This window comes from Pungitius pungitius, chromosome 15, assembly GCF_949316345.1.
Source record: "Pungitius pungitius chromosome 15, fPunPun2.1, whole genome shotgun sequence".
Lineage (NCBI taxonomy): Eukaryota > Metazoa > Chordata > Actinopteri > Perciformes > Gasterosteidae > Pungitius > Pungitius pungitius.
The window spans coordinates 17,350,939-17,376,566 of NC_084914.1; the positions used below are offsets into that span (position 1 = coordinate 17,350,939).

At 39.9% G+C, this 25,628-nt stretch overlaps 42 non-coding genes across 42 annotated transcripts; all 42 read right to left on the minus strand.

Moving 5' to 3' along the window:
* Positions 1-36: 36 nt before the first annotated feature.
* trnal-uag (transfer RNA leucine (anticodon UAG)) lies at positions 37-119 on the minus strand. Its single transcript has one exon. It is a non-coding gene; the product is annotated as a tRNA-Leu (tRNA).
* Positions 120-333: 214 nt separating this feature from the next.
* Positions 334-416, minus strand: trnal-uag (transfer RNA leucine (anticodon UAG)). Its single transcript has one exon. It is a non-coding gene; the product is annotated as a tRNA-Leu (tRNA).
* A 788-nt stretch (positions 417-1,204) lies between these two features.
* Positions 1,205-1,287, minus strand: trnal-uag (transfer RNA leucine (anticodon UAG)). Its single transcript has one exon. It is a non-coding gene; the product is annotated as a tRNA-Leu (tRNA).
* Positions 1,288-1,959: 672 nt separating this feature from the next.
* On the minus strand, positions 1,960-2,042 carry trnal-uag (transfer RNA leucine (anticodon UAG)). Its single transcript has one exon. It is a non-coding gene; the product is annotated as a tRNA-Leu (tRNA).
* A 421-nt stretch (positions 2,043-2,463) lies between these two features.
* On the minus strand, positions 2,464-2,546 carry trnal-uag (transfer RNA leucine (anticodon UAG)). The gene has a single exon. It is a non-coding gene; the product is annotated as a tRNA-Leu (tRNA).
* Positions 2,547-2,760: 214 nt separating this feature from the next.
* On the minus strand, positions 2,761-2,843 carry trnal-uag (transfer RNA leucine (anticodon UAG)). The gene has a single exon. It is a non-coding gene; the product is annotated as a tRNA-Leu (tRNA).
* Positions 2,844-3,631: 788 nt separating this feature from the next.
* On the minus strand, positions 3,632-3,714 carry trnal-uag (transfer RNA leucine (anticodon UAG)). The gene has a single exon. It is a non-coding gene; the product is annotated as a tRNA-Leu (tRNA).
* A 672-nt stretch (positions 3,715-4,386) lies between these two features.
* trnal-uag (transfer RNA leucine (anticodon UAG)) lies at positions 4,387-4,469 on the minus strand. Its single transcript has one exon. It is a non-coding gene; the product is annotated as a tRNA-Leu (tRNA).
* A 421-nt stretch (positions 4,470-4,890) lies between these two features.
* Positions 4,891-4,973, minus strand: trnal-uag (transfer RNA leucine (anticodon UAG)). The gene has a single exon. It is a non-coding gene; the product is annotated as a tRNA-Leu (tRNA).
* Positions 4,974-5,187: 214 nt separating this feature from the next.
* Positions 5,188-5,270, minus strand: trnal-uag (transfer RNA leucine (anticodon UAG)). Its single transcript has one exon. It is a non-coding gene; the product is annotated as a tRNA-Leu (tRNA).
* A 788-nt stretch (positions 5,271-6,058) lies between these two features.
* Positions 6,059-6,141, minus strand: trnal-uag (transfer RNA leucine (anticodon UAG)). The gene has a single exon. It is a non-coding gene; the product is annotated as a tRNA-Leu (tRNA).
* Positions 6,142-6,813: 672 nt separating this feature from the next.
* Positions 6,814-6,896, minus strand: trnal-uag (transfer RNA leucine (anticodon UAG)). Its single transcript has one exon. It is a non-coding gene; the product is annotated as a tRNA-Leu (tRNA).
* A 421-nt stretch (positions 6,897-7,317) lies between these two features.
* trnal-uag (transfer RNA leucine (anticodon UAG)) lies at positions 7,318-7,400 on the minus strand. Its single transcript has one exon. It is a non-coding gene; the product is annotated as a tRNA-Leu (tRNA).
* Positions 7,401-7,614: 214 nt separating this feature from the next.
* trnal-uag (transfer RNA leucine (anticodon UAG)) lies at positions 7,615-7,697 on the minus strand. Its single transcript has one exon. It is a non-coding gene; the product is annotated as a tRNA-Leu (tRNA).
* A 788-nt stretch (positions 7,698-8,485) lies between these two features.
* Positions 8,486-8,568, minus strand: trnal-uag (transfer RNA leucine (anticodon UAG)). The gene has a single exon. It is a non-coding gene; the product is annotated as a tRNA-Leu (tRNA).
* Positions 8,569-9,607: 1,039 nt separating this feature from the next.
* On the minus strand, positions 9,608-9,690 carry trnal-uag (transfer RNA leucine (anticodon UAG)). Its single transcript has one exon. It is a non-coding gene; the product is annotated as a tRNA-Leu (tRNA).
* Positions 9,691-10,362: 672 nt separating this feature from the next.
* trnal-uag (transfer RNA leucine (anticodon UAG)) lies at positions 10,363-10,445 on the minus strand. Its single transcript has one exon. It is a non-coding gene; the product is annotated as a tRNA-Leu (tRNA).
* A 461-nt stretch (positions 10,446-10,906) lies between these two features.
* On the minus strand, positions 10,907-10,989 carry trnal-uag (transfer RNA leucine (anticodon UAG)). Its single transcript has one exon. It is a non-coding gene; the product is annotated as a tRNA-Leu (tRNA).
* Positions 10,990-11,449: 460 nt separating this feature from the next.
* trnal-uag (transfer RNA leucine (anticodon UAG)) lies at positions 11,450-11,532 on the minus strand. Its single transcript has one exon. It is a non-coding gene; the product is annotated as a tRNA-Leu (tRNA).
* Positions 11,533-11,952: 420 nt separating this feature from the next.
* On the minus strand, positions 11,953-12,035 carry trnal-uag (transfer RNA leucine (anticodon UAG)). The gene has a single exon. It is a non-coding gene; the product is annotated as a tRNA-Leu (tRNA).
* Positions 12,036-13,074: 1,039 nt separating this feature from the next.
* On the minus strand, positions 13,075-13,157 carry trnal-uag (transfer RNA leucine (anticodon UAG)). Its single transcript has one exon. It is a non-coding gene; the product is annotated as a tRNA-Leu (tRNA).
* Positions 13,158-13,829: 672 nt separating this feature from the next.
* trnal-uag (transfer RNA leucine (anticodon UAG)) lies at positions 13,830-13,912 on the minus strand. The gene has a single exon. It is a non-coding gene; the product is annotated as a tRNA-Leu (tRNA).
* Positions 13,913-14,372: 460 nt separating this feature from the next.
* On the minus strand, positions 14,373-14,455 carry trnal-uag (transfer RNA leucine (anticodon UAG)). The gene has a single exon. It is a non-coding gene; the product is annotated as a tRNA-Leu (tRNA).
* Positions 14,456-14,876: 421 nt separating this feature from the next.
* trnal-uag (transfer RNA leucine (anticodon UAG)) lies at positions 14,877-14,959 on the minus strand. The gene has a single exon. It is a non-coding gene; the product is annotated as a tRNA-Leu (tRNA).
* Positions 14,960-15,379: 420 nt separating this feature from the next.
* trnal-cag (transfer RNA leucine (anticodon CAG)) lies at positions 15,380-15,462 on the minus strand. The gene has a single exon. It is a non-coding gene; the product is annotated as a tRNA-Leu (tRNA).
* A 421-nt stretch (positions 15,463-15,883) lies between these two features.
* On the minus strand, positions 15,884-15,966 carry trnal-uag (transfer RNA leucine (anticodon UAG)). The gene has a single exon. It is a non-coding gene; the product is annotated as a tRNA-Leu (tRNA).
* Positions 15,967-16,891: 925 nt separating this feature from the next.
* trnal-uag (transfer RNA leucine (anticodon UAG)) lies at positions 16,892-16,974 on the minus strand. Its single transcript has one exon. It is a non-coding gene; the product is annotated as a tRNA-Leu (tRNA).
* Positions 16,975-17,395: 421 nt separating this feature from the next.
* On the minus strand, positions 17,396-17,478 carry trnal-uag (transfer RNA leucine (anticodon UAG)). The gene has a single exon. It is a non-coding gene; the product is annotated as a tRNA-Leu (tRNA).
* Positions 17,479-17,898: 420 nt separating this feature from the next.
* trnal-cag (transfer RNA leucine (anticodon CAG)) lies at positions 17,899-17,981 on the minus strand. Its single transcript has one exon. It is a non-coding gene; the product is annotated as a tRNA-Leu (tRNA).
* Positions 17,982-18,402: 421 nt separating this feature from the next.
* On the minus strand, positions 18,403-18,485 carry trnal-uag (transfer RNA leucine (anticodon UAG)). Its single transcript has one exon. It is a non-coding gene; the product is annotated as a tRNA-Leu (tRNA).
* A 672-nt stretch (positions 18,486-19,157) lies between these two features.
* On the minus strand, positions 19,158-19,240 carry trnal-cag (transfer RNA leucine (anticodon CAG)). The gene has a single exon. It is a non-coding gene; the product is annotated as a tRNA-Leu (tRNA).
* A 421-nt stretch (positions 19,241-19,661) lies between these two features.
* Positions 19,662-19,744, minus strand: trnal-uag (transfer RNA leucine (anticodon UAG)). The gene has a single exon. It is a non-coding gene; the product is annotated as a tRNA-Leu (tRNA).
* A 421-nt stretch (positions 19,745-20,165) lies between these two features.
* On the minus strand, positions 20,166-20,248 carry trnal-uag (transfer RNA leucine (anticodon UAG)). The gene has a single exon. It is a non-coding gene; the product is annotated as a tRNA-Leu (tRNA).
* A 421-nt stretch (positions 20,249-20,669) lies between these two features.
* Positions 20,670-20,752, minus strand: trnal-uag (transfer RNA leucine (anticodon UAG)). Its single transcript has one exon. It is a non-coding gene; the product is annotated as a tRNA-Leu (tRNA).
* A 421-nt stretch (positions 20,753-21,173) lies between these two features.
* On the minus strand, positions 21,174-21,256 carry trnal-uag (transfer RNA leucine (anticodon UAG)). Its single transcript has one exon. It is a non-coding gene; the product is annotated as a tRNA-Leu (tRNA).
* A 418-nt stretch (positions 21,257-21,674) lies between these two features.
* Positions 21,675-21,757, minus strand: trnal-uag (transfer RNA leucine (anticodon UAG)). Its single transcript has one exon. It is a non-coding gene; the product is annotated as a tRNA-Leu (tRNA).
* Positions 21,758-22,178: 421 nt separating this feature from the next.
* trnal-uag (transfer RNA leucine (anticodon UAG)) lies at positions 22,179-22,261 on the minus strand. Its single transcript has one exon. It is a non-coding gene; the product is annotated as a tRNA-Leu (tRNA).
* A 420-nt stretch (positions 22,262-22,681) lies between these two features.
* trnal-uag (transfer RNA leucine (anticodon UAG)) lies at positions 22,682-22,764 on the minus strand. The gene has a single exon. It is a non-coding gene; the product is annotated as a tRNA-Leu (tRNA).
* Positions 22,765-23,432: 668 nt separating this feature from the next.
* Positions 23,433-23,515, minus strand: trnal-uag (transfer RNA leucine (anticodon UAG)). Its single transcript has one exon. It is a non-coding gene; the product is annotated as a tRNA-Leu (tRNA).
* Positions 23,516-23,935: 420 nt separating this feature from the next.
* On the minus strand, positions 23,936-24,018 carry trnal-cag (transfer RNA leucine (anticodon CAG)). The gene has a single exon. It is a non-coding gene; the product is annotated as a tRNA-Leu (tRNA).
* Positions 24,019-24,439: 421 nt separating this feature from the next.
* Positions 24,440-24,522, minus strand: trnal-uag (transfer RNA leucine (anticodon UAG)). Its single transcript has one exon. It is a non-coding gene; the product is annotated as a tRNA-Leu (tRNA).
* Positions 24,523-25,194: 672 nt separating this feature from the next.
* Positions 25,195-25,277, minus strand: trnal-cag (transfer RNA leucine (anticodon CAG)). The gene has a single exon. It is a non-coding gene; the product is annotated as a tRNA-Leu (tRNA).
* Between the last annotated feature and the right edge of the window lie 351 nt (positions 25,278-25,628).

A 25,628-nucleotide genomic window follows, 5' to 3' on the forward strand; every position in this document is an offset into this window, starting at 1 on the left:
GTAAATGTGACTGAGCCAGTGAACAACATCAGTCATTGTCAGAAGTGGGATTTGAACCCACGCCTCCAGAGGAGACTGCGGCCTAAACGCAGCGCCTTAGACCGCTCGGCCATCCTGACTGAAAAACTCTAAAAGAAGCCAACAATTTTAAACATTTGTCTGGTTCAAAAACTCTGAAAGAAGCCATCAATTTTAAACATTTGTCTGGTTGCCCGATCAAAAATGTAACATGGAATATTGTGTCTCAACCTTTTTACATGAAATGCCTTGCTACTTTTTATTTAATGTAGAAATACAGTGAATGTGCCTGACCAAGTGAACAACATCAGTCATTGTCAGAAGTGGGATTTGAACCCACGCCTCCAGAGGAGACTGCGGCCTAAACGCAGCGCCTTACACGGCTCGGCCATCCTGACTGAAAAACACTCAAAAAAAGCAACAATTTCAAACATTTGTTTGGTCCTTATATCACAAATTTAACATTGTATATAATGTCTTAACTTTTTTAGATTAAATGCGTTTCTGCTTTTTATTTCTTGTAGAAATACAGTGAATGTGCCTGACCAAGTGGGAAACATCAGTCATTGTGAGAAGTGGGATTTGAACCCATGTCTTCAGAGGAGACTGCGGCCTAAACACAGGGCCTTAGACGGCAAGGCCATCCTGATTAAAATGTAATAAAAGTAGCAACAATTACTAAATGTTTCTTTTGTCCTTAGATAACACATCTTACCTGGAATATGGTGCCTAAACGCAGCGCCTTAGACCGCTCGGCCATCCTGACTGAAAAACACTCAAAAAAAGCAACAATTTCAAACATTTGTTTGGTTGCCCGATCAAAAATGTAACATGGAATATTGTGTCTCAACCTTTTTACATGAAATGCCTTGCTACTTTTTATTTAATGTAGAAATACAGTGAATGTGCCTGACCAAGTGGGAAACATCAGTCATTGTGAGAAGTGGGATTTGAACCCATGTCTTCAGAGGAGACTGCGGCCTAAACACAGAGCCTTAGACGGCAAGCCATCCTGATTAAAATGTAATAAAAGTAGCAACAATTACTACATGTTTCTTTTGTCCTTAGATAACACATCTCACCTGGAATATGGTGTCTCAACTTCTTTACACAAAATGCATTGCTGCTTTTCACTTCATGTAGAAATACGGTAAATGTGACTGAGCCAGTGAACAACATCAGTCATTGTCAGAAGTGGGATTTGAACCCACGCCTCCAGAGGAGACTGCGGCCTAAACGCAGGGCCTTAGACCGCTCGGCCATCCTGACTGAAAAACACTCAAAAAAAGCAACAATTTCAAACATTTGTTTGGTCCTTATGTCACAAATTTAACATTGTATATAATGTCTTAACTTTTTTAGATTAAATGCGTTTCTGCTTTTTATTTCTTGTAGAAATACAGTGAATGTGCCTGACCAAGTGGGAAACATCAGTCATTGTCAGAAGTGGGATTTGAACCCACGCCTTCAGAGGAGACTGCGGCCTAAACGCAGCGCCTTAGACCGCTCGGCCATCCTGAATGTAAAATACTCAAAAAAGTAACAATTTCAAACATTTGTTTGGTCCTTATATCACAAATTTAACATTGTATATAATGTCTTAACTTTTTTAGATTAAATGCGTTTCTGCTTTTTATTTCTTGTAGAAATACAGTGAATGTGCCTGACCAAGTGGGAAACATCAGTCATTGTGAGAAGTGGGATTTGAACCCATGTCTTCAGAGGAGACTGCGGCCTAAACACAGGGCCTTAGACGGCAAGGCCATCCTGATTAAAATGTAATAAAAGTAGCAACAATTACTAAATGTTTCATTTGTCCTTAGATAACACATCTCACCTGGAATATGGTGTCTCAACTTCTTTACACAAAATGCATTACTGCTTTTCACTTCATGTAGAAATACGGTAAATGTGACTGAGCCAGTGAACAACATCAGTCATTGTCAGAAGTGGGATTTGAACCCACGCCTCCAGAGGAGACTGCGGCCTAAACGCAGCGCCTTAGACCGCTCGGCCATCCTGACTGAAAAACACTCAAAAAAAGCAACAATTTCAAACATTTGTTTGGTCCTTATATCACAAATTTAACATTGTATATAATGTCTTAACTTTTTTAAATTAAATGCGTTTCTGCTTTTTATTTCTTGTAGAAATACAGTGAATGTGCCTGACCAAGTGGGAAACATCAGTTATTGTGAGAAGTGGGATTTGAACCCATGTCTTCAGAGGAGACTGCGGCCTAAACACAGGGCCTGAGACGGCAAGGCCATCCTGATTAAAATGTAATAAAAGTAGGAACAATTACTAAATGTTTCTTTTGTCCTTAGATAACACATCTTACCTGGAATATGGTGTCTCAACTTCTTTACACAAAATGCATTACTGCTTTTCACTTCATGTAGAAATACGGTAAATGTGACTGAGCCAGTGAACAACATCAGTCATTGTCAGAAGTGGGATTTGAACCCACGCCTCCAGAGGAGACTGCGGCCTAAACGCAGCGCCTTAGACCGCTCGGCCATCCTGACTGAAAAACTCTAAAAGAAGCCAACAATTTTAAACATTTGTCTGGTTCAAAAACTCTGAAAGAAGCCATCAATTTTAAACATTTGTCTGGTTGCCCGATCAAAAATGTAACATGGAATATTGTGTCTCAACCTTTTTACATGAAATGCCTTGCTACTTTTTATTTAATGTAGAAATACAGTGAATGTGCCTGACCAAGTGAACAACATCAGTCATTGTCAGAAGTGGGATTTGAACCCACGCCTCCAGAGGAGACTGCGGCCTAAACGCAGCGCCTTACACGGCTCGGCCATCCTGACTGAAAAACACTCAAAAAAAGCAACAATTTCAAACATTTGTTTGGTCCTTATATCACAAATTTAACATTGTATATAATGTCTTAACTTTTTTAGATTAAATGCGTTTCTGCTTTTTATTTCTTGTAGAAATACAGTGAATGTGCCTGACCAAGTGGGAAACATCAGTCATTGTGAGAAGTGGGATTTGAACCCATGTCTTCAGAGGAGACTGCGGCCTAAACACAGGGCCTTAGACGGCAAGGCCATCCTGATTAAAATGTAATAAAAGTAGCAACAATTACTAAATGTTTCTTTTGTCCTTAGATAACACATCTTACCTGGAATATGGTGCCTAAACGCAGCGCCTTAGACCGCTCGGCCATCCTGACTGAAAAACACTCAAAAAAAGCAACAATTTCAAACATTTGTTTGGTTGCCCGATCAAAAATGTAACATGGAATATTGTGTCTCAACCTTTTTACATGAAATGCCTTGCTACTTTTTATTTAATGTAGAAATACAGTGAATGTGCCTGACCAAGTGGGAAACATCAGTCATTGTGAGAAGTGGGATTTGAACCCATGTCTTCAGAGGAGACTGCGGCCTAAACACAGAGCCTTAGACGGCAAGCCATCCTGATTAAAATGTAATAAAAGTAGCAACAATTACTACATGTTTCTTTTGTCCTTAGATAACACATCTCACCTGGAATATGGTGTCTCAACTTCTTTACACAAAATGCATTGCTGCTTTTCACTTCATGTAGAAATACGGTAAATGTGACTGAGCCAGTGAACAACATCAGTCATTGTCAGAAGTGGGATTTGAACCCACGCCTCCAGAGGAGACTGCGGCCTAAACGCAGGGCCTTAGACCGCTCGGCCATCCTGACTGAAAAACACTCAAAAAAAGCAACAATTTCAAACATTTGTTTGGTCCTTATGTCACAAATTTAACATTGTATATAATGTCTTAACTTTTTTAGATTAAATGCGTTTCTGCTTTTTATTTCTTGTAGAAATACAGTGAATGTGCCTGACCAAGTGGGAAACATCAGTCATTGTCAGAAGTGGGATTTGAACCCACGCCTTCAGAGGAGACTGCGGCCTAAACGCAGCGCCTTAGACCGCTCGGCCATCCTGAATGTAAAATACTCAAAAAAGTAACAATTTCAAACATTTGTTTGGTCCTTATATCACAAATTTAACATTGTATATAATGTCTTAACTTTTTTAGATTAAATGCGTTTCTGCTTTTTATTTCTTGTAGAAATACAGTGAATGTGCCTGACCAAGTGGGAAACATCAGTCATTGTGAGAAGTGGGATTTGAACCCATGTCTTCAGAGGAGACTGCGGCCTAAACACAGGGCCTTAGACGGCAAGGCCATCCTGATTAAAATGTAATAAAAGTAGCAACAATTACTAAATGTTTCATTTGTCCTTAGATAACACATCTCACCTGGAATATGGTGTCTCAACTTCTTTACACAAAATGCATTACTGCTTTTCACTTCATGTAGAAATACGGTAAATGTGACTGAGCCAGTGAACAACATCAGTCATTGTCAGAAGTGGGATTTGAACCCACGCCTCCAGAGGAGACTGCGGCCTAAACGCAGCGCCTTAGACCGCTCGGCCATCCTGACTGAAAAACACTCAAAAAAAGCAACAATTTCAAACATTTGTTTGGTCCTTATATCACAAATTTAACATTGTATATAATGTCTTAACTTTTTTAAATTAAATGCGTTTCTGCTTTTTATTTCTTGTAGAAATACAGTGAATGTGCCTGACCAAGTGGGAAACATCAGTTATTGTGAGAAGTGGGATTTGAACCCATGTCTTCAGAGGAGACTGCGGCCTAAACACAGGGCCTGAGACGGCAAGGCCATCCTGATTAAAATGTAATAAAAGTAGGAACAATTACTAAATGTTTCTTTTGTCCTTAGATAACACATCTTACCTGGAATATGGTGTCTCAACTTCTTTACACAAAATGCATTACTGCTTTTCACTTCATGTAGAAATACGGTAAATGTGACTGAGCCAGTGAACAACATCAGTCATTGTCAGAAGTGGGATTTGAACCCACGCCTCCAGAGGAGACTGCGGCCTAAACGCAGCGCCTTAGACCGCTCGGCCATCCTGACTGAAAAACTCTAAAAGAAGCCAACAATTTTAAACATTTGTCTGGTTCAAAAACTCTGAAAGAAGCCATCAATTTTAAACATTTGTCTGGTTGCCCGATCAAAAATGTAACATGGAATATTGTGTCTCAACCTTTTTACATGAAATGCCTTGCTACTTTTTATTTAATGTAGAAATACAGTGAATGTGCCTGACCAAGTGAACAACATCAGTCATTGTCAGAAGTGGGATTTGAACCCACGCCTCCAGAGGAGACTGCGGCCTAAACGCAGCGCCTTACACGGCTCGGCCATCCTGACTGAAAAACACTCAAAAAAAGCAACAATTTCAAACATTTGTTTGGTCCTTATATCACAAATTTAACATTGTATATAATGTCTTAACTTTTTTAGATTAAATGCGTTTCTGCTTTTTATTTCTTGTAGAAATACAGTGAATGTGCCTGACCAAGTGGGAAACATCAGTCATTGTGAGAAGTGGGATTTGAACCCATGTCTTCAGAGGAGACTGCGGCCTAAACACAGGGCCTTAGACGGCAAGGCCATCCTGATTAAAATGTAATAAAAGTAGCAACAATTACTAAATGTTTCTTTTGTCCTTAGATAACACATCTTACCTGGAATATGGTGCCTAAACGCAGCGCCTTAGACCGCTCGGCCATCCTGACTGAAAAACACTCAAAAAAAGCAACAATTTCAAACATTTGTTTGGTTGCCCGATCAAAAATGTAACATGGAATATTGTGTCTCAACCTTTTTACATGAAATGCCTTGCTACTTTTTATTTAATGTAGAAATACAGTGAATGTGCCTGACCAAGTGGGAAACATCAGTCATTGTGAGAAGTGGGATTTGAACCCATGTCTTCAGAGGAGACTGCGGCCTAAACACAGAGCCTTAGACGGCAAGCCATCCTGATTAAAATGTAATAAAAGTAGCAACAATTACTACATGTTTCTTTTGTCCTTAGATAACACATCTCACCTGGAATATGGTGTCTCAACTTCTTTACACAAAATGCATTGCTGCTTTTCACTTCATGTAGAAATACGGTAAATGTGACTGAGCCAGTGAACAACATCAGTCATTGTCAGAAGTGGGATTTGAACCCACGCCTCCAGAGGAGACTGCGGCCTAAACGCAGGGCCTTAGACCGCTCGGCCATCCTGACTGAAAAACACTCAAAAAAAGCAACAATTTCAAACATTTGTTTGGTCCTTATGTCACAAATTTAACATTGTATATAATGTCTTAACTTTTTTAGATTAAATGCGTTTCTGCTTTTTATTTCTTGTAGAAATACAGTGAATGTGCCTGACCAAGTGGGAAACATCAGTCATTGTCAGAAGTGGGATTTGAACCCACGCCTTCAGAGGAGACTGCGGCCTAAACGCAGCGCCTTAGACCGCTCGGCCATCCTGAATGTAAAATACTCAAAAAAGTAACAATTTCAAACATTTGTTTGGTCCTTATATCACAAATTTAACATTGTATATAATGTCTTAACTTTTTTAGATTAAATGCGTTTCTGCTTTTTATTTCTTGTAGAAATACAGTGAATGTGCCTGACCAAGTGGGAAACATCAGTCATTGTGAGAAGTGGGATTTGAACCCATGTCTTCAGAGGAGACTGCGGCCTAAACACAGGGCCTTAGACGGCAAGGCCATCCTGATTAAAATGTAATAAAAGTAGCAACAATTACTAAATGTTTCATTTGTCCTTAGATAACACATCTCACCTGGAATATGGTGTCTCAACTTCTTTACACAAAATGCATTACTGCTTTTCACTTCATGTAGAAATACGGTAAATGTGACTGAGCCAGTGAACAACATCAGTCATTGTCAGAAGTGGGATTTGAACCCACGCCTCCAGAGGAGACTGCGGCCTAAACGCAGCGCCTTAGACCGCTCGGCCATCCTGACTGAAAAACACTCAAAAAAAGCAACAATTTCAAACATTTGTTTGGTTCTTATATCACAAATTTAACATTGTATATAATGTCTTAACTTTTTTAAATTAAATGCGTTTCTGCTTTTTATTTCTTGTAGAAATACAGTGAATGTGCCTGACCAAGTGGGAAACATCAGTTATTGTGAGAAGTGGGATTTGAACCCATGTCTTCAGAGGAGACTGCGGCCTAAACACAGGGCCTGAGACGGCAAGGCCATCCTGATTAAAATGTAATAAAAGTAGGAACAATTACTAAATGTTTCTTTTGTCCTTAGATAACACATCTTACCTGGAATATGGTGTCTCAACTTCTTTACACAAAATGCATTACTGCTTTTCACTTCATGTAGAAATACGGTAAATGTGACTGAGCCAGTGAACAACATCAGTCATTGTCAGAAGTGGGATTTGAACCCACGCCTCCAGAGGAGACTGCGGCCTAAACGCAGCGCCTTAGACCGCTCGGCCATCCTGACTGAAAAACTCTAAAAGAAGCCAACAATTTTAAACATTTGTCTGGTTCAAAAACTCTGAAAGAAGCCATCAATTTTAAACATTTGTCTGGTTGCCCGATCAAAAATGTAACATGGAATATTGTGTCTCAACCTTTTTACATGAAATGCCTTGCTACTTTTTATTTAATGTAGAAATACAGTGAATGTGCCTGACCAAGTGAACAACATCAGTCATTGTCAGAAGTGGGATTTGAACCCACGCCTCCAGAGGAGACTGCGGCCTAAACGCAGCGCCTTACACGGCTCGGCCATCCTGACTGAAAAACACTCAAAAAAAGCAACAATTTCAAACATTTGTTTGGTCCTTATATCACAAATTTAACATTGTATATAATGTCTTAACTTTTTTAGATTAAATGCGTTTCTGCTTTTTATTTCTTGTAGAAATACAGTGAATGTGCCTGACCAAGTGGGAAACATCAGTCATTGTGAGAAGTGGGATTTGAACCCATGTCTTCAGAGGAGACTGCGGCCTAAACACAGGGCCTTAGACGGCAAGGCCATCCTGATTAAAATGTAATAAAAGTAGCAACAATTACTAAATGTTTCTTTTGTCCTTAGATAACACATCTTACCTGGAATATGGTGCCTAAACGCAGCGCCTTAGACCGCTCGGCCATCCTGACTGAAAAACACTCAAAAAAAGCAACAATTTCAAACATTTGTTTGGTTGCCCGATCAAAAATGTAACATGGAATATTGTGTCTCAACCTTTTTACATGAAATGCCTTGCTACTTTTTATTTAATGTAGAAATACAGTGAATGTGCCTGACCAAGTGGGAAACATCAGTCATTGTGAGAAGTGGGATTTGAACCCATGTCTTCAGAGGAGACTGCGGCCTAAACACAGAGCCTTAGACGGCAAGCCATCCTGATTAAAATGTAATAAAAGTAGCAACAATTACTACATGTTTCTTTTGTCCTTAGATAACACATCTCACCTGGAATATGGTGTCTCAACTTCTTTACACAAAATGCATTGCTGCTTTTCACTTCATGTAGAAATACGGTAAATGTGACTGAGCCAGTGAACAACATCAGTCATTGTCAGAAGTGGGATTTGAACCCACGCCTCCAGAGGAGACTGCGGCCTAAACGCAGGGCCTTAGACCGCTCGGCCATCCTGACTGAAAAACACTCAAAAAAAGCAACAATTTCAAACATTTGTTTGGTCCTTATGTCACAAATTTAACATTGTATATAATGTCTTAACTTTTTTAGATTAAATGCGTTTCTGCTTTTTATTTCTTGTAGAAATACAGTGAATGTGCCTGACCAAGTGGGAAACATCAGTCATTGTCAGAAGTGGGATTTGAACCCACGCCTTCAGAGGAGACTGCGGCCTAAACGCAGCGCCTTAGACCGCTCGGCCATCCTGAATGTAAAATACTCAAAAAAGTAACAATTTCAAACATTTGTTTGGTCCTTATATCACAAATTTAACATTGTATATAATGTCTTAACTTTTTTAGATTAAATGCGTTTCTGCTTTTTATTTCTTGTAGAAATACAGTGAATGTGCCTGACCAAGTGGGAAACATCAGTCATTGTGAGAAGTGGGATTTGAACCCATGTCTTCAGAGGAGACTGCGGCCTAAACACAGGGCCTTAGACGGCAAGGCCATCCTGATTAAAATGTAATAAAAGTAGCAACAATTACTAAATGTTTCTTTTGTCCTTAGATAACACATCTTACCTGGAATATGGTGCCTAAACGCAGCGCCTTAGACCGCTCGGCCATCCTGACTGAAAAACACTCAAAAAAAGCAACAATTTCAAACATTTGTTTGGTTGCCCGATCAAAAATGTAACATGGAATATTGTGTCTCAACCTTTTTACATGAAATGCCTTGCTACTTTTTATTTAATGTAGAAATACAGTGAATGTGCCTGACCAAGTGGGAAACATCAGTCATTGTGAGAAGTGGGATTTGAACCCATGTCTTCAGAGGAGACTGCGGCCTAAACACAGAGCCTTAGACGGCAAGCCATCCTGATTAAAATGTAATAAAAGTAGCAACAATTACTACATGTTTCTTTTGTCCTTAGATAACACATCTCACCTGGAATATGGTGTCTCAACTTCTTTACACAAAATGCATTGCTGCTTTTCACTTCATGTAGAAATACGGTAAATGTGACTGAGCCAGTGAACAACATCAGTCATTGTCAGAAGTGGGATTTGAACCCACGCCTCCAGAGGAGACTGCGGCCTAAACGCAGGGCCTTAGACCGCTCGGCCATCCTGACTGAAAAACACTCAAAAAAAGCAACAATTTCAAACATTTGTTTGGTCCTTATGTCACAAATTTAACATTGTATATAATGTCTTAACTTTTTTAGATTAAATGCGTTTCTGCTTTTTATTTCTTGTAGAAATACAGTGAATGTGCCTGACCAAGTGGGAAACATCAGTCATTGTCAGAAGTGGGATTTGAACCCACGCCTTCAGAGGAGACTGCGGCCTAAACGCAGCGCCTTAGACCGCTCGGCCATCCTGAATGTAAAATACTCAAAAAAGTAACAATTTCAAACATTTGTTTGGTCCTTATATCACAAATTTAACATTGTATATAATGTCTTAACTTTTTTAGATTAAATGCGTTTCTGCTTTTTATTTCTTGTAGAAAAACAGTGAATGTGCCTGACCAAGTGGGAAACATCAGTCATTGTGAGAAGTGGGATTTGAACCCATGTCTTCAGAGGAGACTGCGGCCTAAACACAGGGCCTTAGACGGCAAGGCCATCCTGATTAAAATGTAATAAAAGTAGCAACAATTACTAAATGTTTCATTTGTCCTTAGATAACACATCTCACCTGGAATATGGTGTCTCAACTTCTTTACACAAAATGCATTACTGCTTTTCACTTCATGTAGAAATACGGTAAATGTGACTGAGCCAGTGAACAACATCAGTCATTGTCAGAAGTGGGATTTGAACCCACGCCTCCAGAGGAGACTGCGGCCTAAACGCAGCGCCTTAGACCGCTCGGTCATCCTGACTGAAAAACTCTAAAAGAAGCCAACAATTTTAAACATTTGTCTGGTTCAAAAACTCTAAAAGAAGCCAACAATTTTAAACATTGGTTGCCCGATCAAAAATGTAACATGGAATATTGTGTCTCAACCTTTTTACATGAAATGCCTTGCTACTTTTTATTTAATGTAGAAATACAGTGAATGTGCCTGACCAAGTGGGAAACATCAGTCATTGTGAGAAGTGGGATTTGAACCCATGTCTTCAGAGGAGACTGCGGCCTAAACACAGGGCCTTAGACGGCAAGGCCATCCTGATTAAAATGTAATAAAAGTAGCAACAATTACTAAATGTTTCATTTGTCCTTAGATAACACATCTCACCTGGAATATGGTGTCTCAACTTCTTTACACAAAATGCATTACTGCTTTTCACTTCATGTAGAAATACGGTAAATGTGACTGAGCCAGTGAACAACATCAGTCATTGTCAGAAGTGGGATTTGAACCCACGCCTCCAGAGGAGACTGCGGCCTAAACGCAGCGCCTTAGACCGCTCGGCCATCCTGACTGAAAAACTCTGAAAGAAGCCATCAATTTTAAACATTTGTCTGGTTCAAAAACTCTAAAAGAAGCCAACAATTTTAAACATTTGTTGCCCGATCAAAAATGTAACATGGAATATTGTGTCTCAACCTTTTTACATGAAATGCCTTGCTACTTTTTATTTAATGTAGAAATACAGTGAATGTGCCTGACCAAGTGGGAAACATCAGTCATTGTGAGAAGTGGGATTTGAACCCATGTCTTCAGAGGAGACTGCGGCCTAAACACAGGGCCTTAGACGGCAAGCCATCCTGATTAAAATGTAATAAAAGTAGCAACAATTACTACATGTTTCTTTTGTCCTTAGATAACACATCTCACCTGGAATATGGTGTCTCAACTTCTTTACACAAAATGCATTGCTGCTTTTCACTTCATGTAGAAATACGGTAAATGTGACTGAGCCAGTGAACAACATCAGTCATTGTCAGAAGTGGGATTTGAACCCACGCCTCCAGAGGAGACTGCGGCCTAAACGCAGCGCCTTAGACCGCTCGGCCATCCTGACTGAAAAACTCTGAAAGAAGCCAACAATTTTAAACATTTGTCTGGTTGCCCGATCAAAAATGTAACATGGAATATTGTGTCTCAACCTTTTTACATGAAATGCCTTGCTACTTTTTATTTAATGTAGAAATACAGTGAATGTGCCTGACCAAGTGGGAAACATCAGTCATTGTGAGAAGTGGGATTTGAACCCATGTCTTCAGAGGAGACTGCGGCCTAAACACAGAGCCTTAGACGGCAAGCCATCCTGATTAAAATGTAATAAAAGTAGCAACAATTACTACATGTTTCTTTTGTCCTTAGATAACACATCTCACCTGGAATATGGTGTCTCAACTTCTTTACACAAAATGCATTGCTGCTTTTCACTTCATGTAGAAATACGGTAAATGTGACTGAGCCAGTGAACAACATCAGTCATTGTCAGAAGTGGGATTTGAACCCACGCCTCCAGAGGAGACTGCGGCCTAAACGCAGGGCCTTAGACCGCTCGGCCATCCTGACTGAAAAACACTCAAAAAAAGCAACAATTTCAAACATTTGTTTGGTCCTTATGTCACAAATTTAACATTGTATATAATGTCTTAACTTTTTTAGATTAAATGCGTTTCTGCTTTTTATTTCTTGTAGAAATACAGTGAATGTGCCTGACCAAGTGGGAAACATCAGTCATTGTCAGAAGTGGGATTTGAACCCACGCCTTCAGAGGAGACTGCGGCCTAAACGCAGCGCCTTAGACCGCTCGGCCATCCTGAATGTAAAATACTCAAAAAAGTAACAATTTCAAACATTTGTTTGGTCCTTATATCACAAATTTAACATTGTATATAATGTCTTAACTTTTTTAGATTAAATGCGTTTCTGCTTTTTATTTCTTGTAGAAATACAGTGAATGTGCCTGACCAAGTGGGAAACATCAGTCATTGTGAGAAGTGGGATTTGAACCCATGTCTTCAGAGGAGACTGCGGCCTAAACACAGGGCCTTAGACGGCAAGGCCATCCTGATTAAAATGTAATAAAAGTAGCAACAATTACTAAATGTTTCTTTTGTCCTTAGATAACACATCTTACCTGGAATATGGTGCCTAAACGCAGCGCCTTAGACCGCTCGGCCATCCTGACTGAAAAACACTCAAAAAAAGCAACAATTTCAAACATTTGTTTGGTTGCCCGATCAAAAATGTAACATGGAATATTGTGTCTCAACCTTTTTACATGAAATGCCTTGCTACTTTTTATTTAATGTAGAAATACAGTGAATGTGCCTGACCAAGTGGGAAACATCAGTCATTGTGAGAAGTGGGATTTGAACCCATGTCTTCAGAGGAGACTGCGGCCTAAACACAGAGCCTTAGACGGCAAGCCATCCTGATTAAAATGTAATAAAAGTAGCAACAATTACTACATGTTTCTTTTGTCCTTAGATAACACATCTCACCTGGAATATGGTGTCTCAACTTCTTTACACAAAATGCATTGCTGCTTTTCACTTCATGTAGAAATACGGTAAATGTGACTGAGCCAGTGAACAACATCAGTCATTGTCAGAAGTGGGATTTGAACCCACGCCTCCAGAGGAGACTGCGGCCTAAACGCAGGGCCTTAGACCGCTCGGCCATCCTGACTGAAAAACACTCAAAAAAAGCAACAATTTCAAACATTTGTTTGGTCCTTATGTCACAAATTTAACATTGTATATAATGTCTTAACTTTTTTAGATTAAATGCGTTTCTGCTTTTTATTTCTTGTAGAAATACAGTGAATGTGCCTGACCAAGTGGGAAACATCAGTCATTGTCAGAAGTGGGATTTGAACCCACGCCTTCAGAGGAGACTGCGGCCTAAACGCAGCGCCTTAGACCGCTCGGCCATCCTGAATGTAAAATACTCAAAAAAGTAACAATTTCAAACATTTGTTTGGTCCTTATATCACAAATTTAACATTGTATATAATGTCTTAACTTTTTTAGATTAAATGCGTTTCTGCTTTTTATTTCTTGTAGAAAAACAGTGAATGTGCCTGACCAAGTGGGAAACATCAGTCATTGTGAGAAGTGGGATTTGAACCCATGTCTTCAGAGGAGACTGCGGCCTAAACACAGGGCCTTAGACGGCAAGGCCATCCTGATTAAAATGTAATAAAAGTAGCAACAATTACTAAATGTTTCATTTGTCCTTAGATAACACATCTCACCTGGAATATGGTGTCTCAACTTCTTTACACAAAATGCATTACTGCTTTTCACTTCATGTAGAAATACGGTAAATGTGACTGAGCCAGTGAACAACATCAGTCATTGTCAGAAGTGGGATTTGAACCCACGCCTCCAGAGGAGACTGCGGCCTAAACGCAGCGCCTTAGACCGCTCGGTCATCCTGACTGAAAAACTCTAAAAGAAGCCAACAATTTTAAACATTTGTCTGGTTCAAAAACTCTAAAAGAAGCCAACAATTTTAAACATTGGTTGCCCGATCAAAAATGTAACATGGAATATTGTGTCTCAACCTTTTTACATGAAATGCCTTGCTACTTTTTATTTAATGTAGAAATACAGTGAATGTGCCTGACCAAGTGGGAAACATCAGTCATTGTGAGAAGTGGGATTTGAACCCATGTCTTCAGAGGAGACTGCGGCCTAAACACAGGGCCTTAGACGGCAAGCCATCCTGATTAAAATGTAATAAAAGTAGCAACAATTACTACATGTTTCTTTTGTCCTTAGATAACACATCTCACCTGGAATATGGTGTCTCAACTTCTTTACACAAAATGCATTGCTGCTTTTCACTTCATGTAGAAATACGGTAAATGTGACTGAGCCAGTGAACAACATCAGTCATTGTCAGAAGTGGGATTTGAACCCACGCCTCCAGAGGAGACTGCGGCCTAAACGCAGCGCCTTAGACCGCTCGGCCATCCTGACTGAAAAACTCTGAAAGAAGCCAACAATTTTAAACATTTGTCTGGTTGCCCGATCAAAAATGTAACATGGAATATTGTGTCTCAACCTTTTTACATGAAATGCCTTGCTACTTTTTATTTAATGTAGAAATACAGTGAATGTGCCTGACCAAGTGGGAAACATCAGTCATTGTGAGAAGTGGGATTTGAACCCATGTCTTCAGAGGAGACTGCGGCATAAACACAGGGCCTGAGACGGCAAGGCCATCCTGATTAAAATGTAATAAAAGTAGCAACAATTACTAAATGTTTCTTTTGTCCTTAGATAACACATCTTACCTGGAATATGGTGTCTCAACTTCTTTACACAAAATGCATTACTGCTTTTCACTTCATGTAGAAATACGGTAAATGTGACTGAGCCAGTGAACAACATCAGTCATTGTCAGAAGTGGGATTTGAACCCACGCCTCCAGAGGAGACTGCGGCCTAAACGCAGCGCCTTAGACCGCTCGGCCATCCTGACTGAAAAACACTCAAAAAAAGCAACAATTTCAAACATTTGTTTGGTCCTTATATCACAAATTTAACAATGTATATAATGTCTTAACTTTTTTAGATTAAACGCGTTTCTGCTTTTTATTTCTTGTAGAAATACAGTGAATGTGCCTGACCAAGTGGGAAACATCAGTCATTGTGAGAAGTGGGATTTGAACCCATGTCTTCAGAGGAGACTGCGGCCTAAACACAGGGCCTTAGACGGCAAGGCCATCCTGATTAAAATGTAATAAAAGTAGCAACAATTACTAAATGTTTCATTTGTCCTTAGATAACACATCTCACCTGGAATATGGTGTCTCAACTTCTTTACAAAAATGCATTGCTGCTTTTCACTTCATGTAGAAATACGGTAAATGTGACCGAGCCAGTGAACAACATCAGTCATTGTCAGAAGTGGGATTTGAACCCACGCCTCCAGAGGAGACTGCGGCCTGAACGCAGCGCCTTAGACCGCTCGGCCATCCTGACTGAAAAACACTCAAAAAAAGCAACAATTTCAAACATTTGTTTGGTCCTTATATCACAAATTTAACATTGTATATAATGTCTTAACTTTTTTAGATTAAATGCGTTTCTGCTTTTTATTTCTTGTAGAAATACAGTGAATGAGCCTGACCAAGTGGGAAACATCAGTCATTGTGAGAAGTGGGATTTGAACCCATGTCTTCAGAGGAGACTGCGGCCTAAACACAGGGCCTGAGACGGCAAGGCCATCCTGATTAAAATGTAATAAAAGTAGCAACAATTACTAAATGTTTCTTTTGTCCTTAGATAACACATCTTACCTGGAATATGGTGTCTCAACTTCTTTACACAAAATGCATTACTGCTTTTCACTTCATGTAGAAATACGGTAAATGTGACTGAGCCAGTGAACAACATCAGTCATTGTCAGAAGTGGGATTTGAACCCACGCCTCAAGAGGAGACTGCGGCCTAAACGCAGCGCCTAAGACCGCTCGGCCATCCTGACTGAAAAACTCTGAAAGAAGCCAACAATTTTAAACATTTGTCTGGTTGCCCGATCAAAAATGTAACATGGAATATTGTGTCTCAACCTTTTTACATGAAATGCCTTGCTACTTTTTATTTAATGTAGAAATACAGTGAATGTGCCTGACCAAGTGGGAAACATCAGTCATTGTGAGAAGTGGGATTTGAACCCATGTCTTCAGAGGAGACTGCGGCCTAAACACAGGGCCTTAGACGGCAAGGCCATCCTGATTAAAATGTAATAAAAGTAGCAACAATTACTAAATGTTTCATTTGTCCTTAGATAACACATCTCACCTGGAATATGGTGTCTCAACTTCTTTACACAAAATGGATTACTGCTTTTCACTTCATGTAGAAATACGGTAAATGTGACTCAGCCAGTGAACAACATCAGTCATTGTCAGAAGTAGGATTTGAACCCACGCCTCCAGAGGAGACTGCGGCCTGAACGCAGCGCCTTAGACCGCTCGGCCATCCTGACTGAAAAACACTCAAAAAAAGCAACAATTTCAAACATTTGTTTGGTCCTTATATCACAAATTTAACATTGTATATAATGTCTTAACTTTTTTAGATTAAATGCGTTTCTGCTTTTTATTTCTTGTAGAAATACAGTGAATGAGCCTGACCAAGTGGGAAACATCAGTCATTGTGAGAAGTGGGATTTGAACCCATGTCTTCAGAGGAGACTGCGGCCTAAACACAGGGCCTGAGACGGCAAGGCCATCCTGATTAAAATGTAATAAAAGTAGCAACAATTACTAAATGTTTCTTTTGTCCTTAGATAACACATCTTACCTGGAATATGGTGTCTCAACTTCTTTACACAAAATGCATTACTGCTTTTCACTTCATGTAGAAATACGGTAAATGTGACTGAGCCAGTGAACAACATCAGTCATTGTCAGAAGTGGGATTTGAACCCACGCCTCAAGAGGAGACTGCGGCCTAAACGCAGCGCCTAAGACCGCTCGGCCATCCTGACTGAAAAACTCTGAAAGAAGCCAACAATTTTAAACATTTGTCTGGTTGCCCGATCAAAAATGTAACATGGAATATTGTGTCTCAACCTTTTTACATGAAATGCCTTGCTACTTTTTATTTAATGTAGAAATACAGTGAATGTGCCTGACCAAGCGGGAAACATCAGTCATTGTGAGAAGTGGGATTTGAACCCATGTCTTCAGAGGAGACTGCGGCCTAAACACAGGGCCTGAGACGGCAAGGCCATCCTGATTAAAATGTAATAAAAGTAGCAACAATTACTAAATGTTTCTTTTGTCCTTAGATAACACATCTTACCTGGAATATGGTGTCTCAACTTCTTTACACAAAATGCATTACTGCTTTTCACTTCATGTAGAAATACGGTAAATGTGACTGAGCCAGTGAACAACATCACTCATTGTCAGAAGTGGGATTTGAACCCACGCCTCCAGAGGAGACTGCGGCCTAAACGCAGCGCCTTAGACGGCTCGGCCATCCTGACTGAAAAACACTCAAAAAAAGCAACAATTTCAAACATTTGTTTGGTCCTTATATCACAAATTTAACATTGTATATAATGTCTTAACTTTTTGAGATTAAATGCGTTTCTGCTTTTTATTTCTTGTAGAAATACAGTGAATGTGCCTGACCAAGTGGGAAACATCAGTCATTGTGAGAAGTGGGATTTGAACCCATGTCTTCAGAGGAGACTGCGGCCTAAACACAGGGCCTTAGACGGCAAGGCCATCCTGATTAAAATGTAATAAAAGTAGCAACAATTACTAAATGTTTCATTTGTCTTTAGATAACACATCTCACCTGGAATATGGTGTCTCAACTTCTTTACAAAAATGCATTGCTGCTTTTCACTTCATGTAGAAATACGGTAAATGTGACCGAGCCAGTGAACAACATCAGTCATTGTCAGAAGTGGGATTTGAACCCACGCCTCCAGAGGAGACTGCGGCCTGAACGCAGCGCCTTAGACCGCTCGGCCATCCTGACTGAAAAACACTCAAAAAAAGCAACAATTTCAAACATTTGTTTGGTCCTTATATCACAAATTTAACATTGTATATAATGTCTTAACTTTTTTAGATTAAATGCGTTTCTGCTTTTTATTTCTTGTAGAAATACAGTGAATGAGCCTGACCAAGTGGGAAACATCAGTCATTGTGAGAAGTGGGATTTGAACCCATGTCTTCAGAGGAGACTGCGGCCTAAACACAGGGCCTGAGACGGCAAGGCCATCCTGATTAAAATGTAATAAAAGTAGCAACAATTACTAAATGTTTCTTTTGTCCTTAGATAACACATCTTACCTGGAATATGGTGTCTCAACTTCTTTACACAAAATGCATTACTGCTTTTCACTTCATGTAGAAATACGGTAAATGTGACTGAGCCAGTGAACAACATCAGTCATTGTCAGAAGTGGGATTTGAACCCACGCCTCAAGAGGAGACTGCGGCCTAAACGCAGCGCCTAAGACCGCTCGGCCATCCTGACTGAAAAACTCTGAAAGAAGCCAACAATTTTAAACATTTGTCTGGTTGCCCGATCAAAAATGTAACATGGAATATTGTGTCTCAACCTTTTTACATGAAATGCCTTGCTACTTTTTATTTAATGTAGAAATACAGTGAATGTGCCTGACCAAGCGGGAAACATCAGTCATTGTGAGAAGTGGGATTTGAACCCATGTCTTCAGAGGAGACTGCGGCCTAAACACAGGGCCTTAGACGGCAAGGCCATCCTGACTGAAAAACACTCAAAAAAAGCAACAATTTCAAACATTTGTTTGGTCCTTATATCACAAATTTAACATTGTATATAATGTCTTAACTTTTTGAGATTAAATGCGTTTCTGCTTTTTATTTCTTGTAGAAATACAGTGAATGTGCCTGACCAAGTGGGAAACATCAGTCATTGTGAGAAGTGGGATTTGAACCCATGTCTTCAGAGGAGACTGCGGCCTAAACACAGGGCCTTAGACGGCAAGGCCATCCTGATTAAAATGTAATAAAAGTAGCAACAATTACTAAATGTTTCATTTGTCCTTAGATAACACATCTCACCTGGAATATTGTGTCTCAACTTCTTTACAAAAATGCATTGCTGCTTTTCACTTCATGTAGAAATACGGTAAATGTGACCGAGCCAGTGAACAACATCAGTCATTGTCAGAAGTGGGATTTGAACCCACGCCTCCAGAGGAGACTGCGGCCTGAACGCAGCGCCTTAGACCGCTCGGCCATCCTGACTGAAAAACACTCAAAAAAAGCAACAATTTCAAACATTTGTTTGGTCCTTATATCACAAATTTAACATTGTATATAATGTCTTAACTTTTTTAGATTAAATGCGTTTCTGCTTTTTATTTCTTGTAGAAATACAGTGAATGAGCCTGACCAAGTGGGAAACATCAGTCATTGTGAGAAGTGGGATTTGAACCCATGTCTTCAGAGGAGACTGCGGCCTAAACACAGGGCCTGAGACGGCAAGGCCATCCTGATTAAAATGTAATAAAAGTAGCAACAATTACTAAATGTTTCTTTTGTCCTTAGATAACACATCTTACCTGGAATATGGTGTCTCAACTTCTTTACACAAAATGCATTACTGCTTTTCACTTCATGTAGAAATACGGTAAATGTGACTGAGCCAGTGAACAACATCAGTCATTGTCAGAAGTGGGATTTGAACCCACGCCTCAAGAGGAGACTGCGGCCTAAACGCAGCGCCTAAGACCGCTCGGCCATCCTGACTGAAAAACTCTGAAAGAAGCCAACAATTTTAAACATTTGTCTGGTTGCCCGATCAAAAATGTAACATGGAATATTGTGTCTCAACCTTTTTACATGAAATGCCTTGCTACTTTTTATTTAATGTAGAAATACAGTGAATGTGCCTGACCAAGTGGGAAACATCAGTCATTGTGAGAAGTGGGATTTGAACCCATGTCTTCAGAGGAGACTGCGGCATAAACACAGGGCCTGAGACGGCAAGGCCATCCTGATTTAAATGTAATAAAAGTAGCAACAATTACTAAATGTTTCTTTTGTCCTTAGATAACACATCTTACCTGGAATATGGTGTCTCAACTTCTTTACACAAAATGCATTACTGCTTTTCACTTCATGTAGAAATACGGTAAATGTGACTGAGCCGGTGAACAACATCAGTCATTGTCAGAAGTGGGATTTGAACCCACGCCTCAAGAGGAGACTGCGGCCTAAACGCAGCGCCTAAGACCGCTCGGCCATCCTGACTGAAAAACTCTGAAAGAAGCCAACAATTTTAAACATTTGTCTGGTTGCCCGATCAAAAATGTAACATGGAATATTGTGTCTCAACCTTTTTACATGAAATGCCTTGCTACTTTTTATTTAATGTAGAAATACAGTGAATGTGCCTGACCGAGCGGGAAACATCAGTCATTGTGAGAAGTGGGATTTGAACCCATGTCTTCAGAGGAGACTGCGGCCTAAACACAGGGCCTGAGACGGCAAGGCCATCCTGATTAAAATGTAATAAAAGTAGCAACAATTACTAAATGTTTCTTTTGTCCTTAGATAACACATCTTACCTGGAATATGGTGTCTGAACTTCTTTACACAAAATGCATTACTGCTTTTCACTTCATGTAGAAATACGGTAAATGTGACTGAGCCAGTGAACAACATCACTCATTGTCAGAAGTGGGATTTGAACCCACGCCTCCAGAGGAGACTGCGGCCTAAACGCAGCGCCTTAGACGGCTCGGCCATCCTGACTGAAAAACACTCAAAAAAAGCAACAATTTCAAACATTTGTTTGGTCCTTATATCACAAATTTAACATTGTATATAATGTCTTAACTTTTTGAGATTAAATGCGTTTCTGCTTTTTATTTCTTGTAGAAATACAGTGAATGTGCCTGACCAAGTGGGAAACATCAGTCATTGTGAGAAGTGGGATTTGAACCCATGTCTTGAGAGGAGACTGCGGCCTAAACACAGGGCCTTAGACGGCAAGGCCATCCTGATTAAAATGTAATAAAAGTAGCAACAATTACTAAATGTTTCTTTTGTCCTTAGATAACACATCTTACCTGGAATATGGTGTCTCAACTTCTTTACACAAAATGCATTACTGCTTTTCACTTCATGTAGAAATACGGTAAATGTGACTGAGCCAGTGAACAACATCACTCATTGTCAGAAGTGGGATTTGAACCCACGCCTCCAGAGGAGACTGCGGCCTAAACGCAGCGCCTTAGACCGCTCGGCTATCCTGACTGAAAAATTCTGAAAGAAGCCAACAATTTTAAACATTTGTCTGGTTGCCCGATCAAAAATGTAACATGGAATATTGTGTCTCAACCTTTTTACATGAAATGCCTTGCTACTTTTTATTTAATGTAGAAATACAGTGAATGTGCCTGACCAAGTGGGAAACATCAGTCATTGTGAGAAGTGGGATTTGAACCCATGTCTTCAGAGGAGACTGCGGCCTAAACACAGGGCCTGAGACGGCAAGGCCATCCTGATTAAAATGTAATAAAAGTAGGAACAATTACTAAATGTTTCTTTTGTCCTTAGATAACACATCTCACCTGGAATATGGTGTCTCAACTTCTTTACACAAAATGCATTGCTGCTTTTCACTTCATGTAGAAATACGGTAAATGTGACTGAGCCAGTGAACATCAGTCATTGTCAGAAGTGGGATTTGAACCCACGCCTCCAGAGGAGACTGCGGCCTAAACGCAGCGCCTTAGACCGCTCGGCCATCCTGACTGAAAAACTCTGAAAGAAGCCAACAATTTTAAACATTTGTCTGGTTGCCCGATCAAAAATGTAACATGGAATATTGTGTCTCAACCTTTTTACATGAAATGCCTTGCTACTTTTTATTTAATGTAGAAATACAGTGAATGTGCCTGACCAAGTGGGAAACATCAGTCATTGTGAGAAGTGGGATTTGAACCCATGTCTTCAGAGGAGACTGCGGCATAAACACAGGGCCTGAGACGGCAAGGCCATCCTGATTAAAATGTAATAAAAGTAGCAACAATTACTAAATGTTTCTTTTGTCCTTAGATAACACATCTTACCTGGAATATGGTGTCTCAACTTCTTTACACAAAATGCATTACTGCTTTTCACTTCATGTAGAAATACGGTAAATGTGACTGAGCCAGTGAACAACATCAGTCATTGTCAGAAGTGGGATTTGAACCCACGCCTCCAGAGGAGACTGCGGCCTAAACGCAGCGCCTTAGACCGCTCGGCGATCCTGACTGAAAAACACTCAAAAAAAGCAACAATTTCAAACATTTGTTTGGTCCTTATATCACAAATTTAACAATGTATATAATGTCTTAACTTTTTTAGATTAAACGCGTTTCTGCTTTTTATTTCTTGTAGAAATACAGTGAATGTGCCTGACCAAGTGGGAAACATCAGTCATTGTGAGAAGTGGGATTTGAACCCATGTCTTCAGAGGAGACTGCGGCCTAAACACAGGGCCTTAGACGGCAAGGCCATCCTGATTAAAATGTAATAAAAGTAGCAACAATTACTAAATGTTTCATTTGTCCTTAGATAACACATCTCACCTGGAATATGGTGTCTCAACTTCTTTACAAAAATGCATTGCTGCTTTTCACTTCATGTAGAAATACGGTAAATGTGACTCAGCCAGTGAACAACATCAGTCATTGTCAGAAGTAGGATTTGAACCCACGCCTCCAGAGGAGACTGCGGCCTAAACGCAGCGCCTTAGACCGCTCGGCCATCCTGACTGAAAAACACTCAAAAAAAGCAACAATTTCAAACATTTGTTTGGTCCTTATATCACAAATTTAACATTGTATATAATGTCTTAACTTTTTTAGATTAAATGCGTTTCTGCTTTTTATTTCTTGTAGAAATACAGTGAATGTGCCTGACCAAGTGGGAAACATCAGTCATTGTGAGAAGTGGGATTTGAACCCGTGTCTTCAGAGGAGACTGCGGCCTAAACACAGGGCCTTAAACGGCAAGGCCACCCTGATTAAAATGTAATAAAAGTAGCAACAATTACTAAATGTTTCTTTTGTCCTTAGATAACACATCTTACCTGGATTATGGTGTCTCAACTTCTTTACACAAAATGCATTGCTGCTTTTCACTTCATGTAGAAATACGGTAAATGTGACTGAGCCAGTGAACAACATCTGTCATTGTCAAAAGTAGGATTTGAACCCACGCCTCTAGAGGAGACTGCGGCCTAAACGCAGCGCCTTAGACCGCTCGGCCATCCTGACTGAAAAACTCTAAAAGAAGCCAACAATTTTAAACATTTGTTGCCCGATCAAAAATGTAACATGGAATATTGTGTCTCAACCTTTTTACATGAAATGCCTTGCTACTTTTTATTTAATGTAGAAATACAGTGAATTTGTCTGACCAGGTGGGAAACATCAGGCATTGTCAGAAGTGGGATTTGAACCCACGCCTCCAGAGGAGACTGCGGCCTAAACGCAGCGCCTTAGACCGCTCGGCTATCCTGACTGAAAAATTCTGAAAGAAGCCAACAATTTTAAACATTTGTCTGGTTGCCCGATCAAAAATGTAACATGGAATATTGTGTCTCAACCTTTTTACATGAAATGCCTTGCTACTTTTTATTTAATGTAGAAATACAGTGAATGTGCCTGACCAAGTGGGAAACATCAGTCATTGTGAGAAGTGGGATTTGAACCCATGTCTTCAGAGGAGACTGCGGCCTAAACACAGGGCCTTAGACGGCAAGGCCATCCTGATTAAAATGTAATAAAAGTAGCAACAATTACTAAATGTTTCATTTGTCCTTAGATAACACATCTCACCTGGAATATGGTGTCTCAACTTCTTTACAAAAATGCATTGCTGCTTTTCACTTCATGTAGAAATACGGTAAATGTGACCGAGCCAGTGAACAACATCAGTCATTGTCAGAAGTGGGATTTGAACCCACGCCTCCAGAGGAGACTGCGGCCTGAACGCAGCGCCTTAGACCGCTCGGCCATCCTGACTGAAAAACACTCAAAAAAAGCAACAATTTCAAACATTTGTTTGGTCCTTATATCACAAATTTAACATTGTATATAATGTCTTAACTTTTTTAGATTAAATGCGTTTCTGCTTTTTATTTCTTGTAGAAATACAGTGAATGAGCCTGACCAAGTGGGAAACATCAGTCATTGTGAGAAGTGGGATTTGAACCCATGTCTTCAGAGGAGACTGCGGCCTAAACACAGGGCCTGAGACGGCAAGGCCATCCTGATTAAAATGTAATAAAAGTAGCAACAATTACTAAATGTTTCTTTTGTCCTTAGATAACACATCTTACCTGGAATATGGTGTCTCAACTTCTTTACACAAAATGCATTACTGCTTTTCACTTCATGTAGAAATACGGTAAATGTGACTGAGCCAGTGAACAACATCAGTCATTGTCAGAAGTGGGATTTGAACCCACGCCTCAAGAGGAGACTGCGGCCTAAACGCAGCGCCTAAGACCGCTCGGCCATCCTGACTGAAAAACTCTGAAAGAAGCCAACAATTTTAAACATTTGTCTGGTTGCCCGATCAAAAATGTAACATGGAATATTGTGTCTCAACCTTTTTACATGAAATGCCTTGCTACTTTTTATTTAATGTAGAAATACAGTGAATGTGCCTGACCAAGCGGGAAACATCAGTCATTGTGAGAAGTGGGATTTGAACCCATGTCTTCAGAGGAGACTGCGGCCTAAACACAGGGCCTTAGACGGCAAGGCCATCCTGACTGAAAAACACTCAAAAAAAGCAACAATTTCAAACATTTGTTTGGTCCTTATATCACAAATTTAACATTGTATATAATGTCTTAACTTTTTGAGATTAAATGCGTTTCTGCTTTTTATTTCTTGTAGAAATACAGTGAATGTGCCTGACCAAGTGGGAAACATCAGTCATTGTGAGAAGTGGGATTTGAACCCATGTCTTCAGAGGAGACTGCGGCCTAAACACAGGGCCTTAGACGGCAAGGCCATCCTGATTAAAATGTAATAAAAGTAGCAACAATTACTAAATGTTTCATTTGTCCTTAGATAACACATCTCACCTGGAATATTGTGTCTCAACTTCTTTACAAAAATGCATTGCTGCTTTTCACTTCATGTAGAAATACGGTAAATGTGACCGAGCCAGTGAACAACATCAGTCATTGTCAGAAGTGGGATTTGAACCCACGCCTCCAGAGGAGACTGCGGCCTGAACGCAGCGCCTTAGACCGCTCGGCCATCCTGACTGAAAAACACTCAAAAAAAGCAACAATTTCAAACATTTGTTTGGTCCTTATATCACAAATTTAACATTGTATATAATGTCTTAACTTTTTTAGATTAAATGCGTTTCTGCTTTTTATTTCTTGTAGAAATACAGTGAATGAGCCTGACCAAGTGGGAAACATCAGTCATTGTGAGAAGTGGGATTTGAACCCATGTCTTCAGAGGAGACTGCGGCCTAAACACAGGGCCTGAGACGGCAAGGCCATCCTGATTAAAATGTAATAAAAGTAGCAACAATTACTAAATGTTTCTTTTGTCCTTAGATAACACATCTTACCTGGAATATGGTGTCTCAACTTCTTTACACAAAA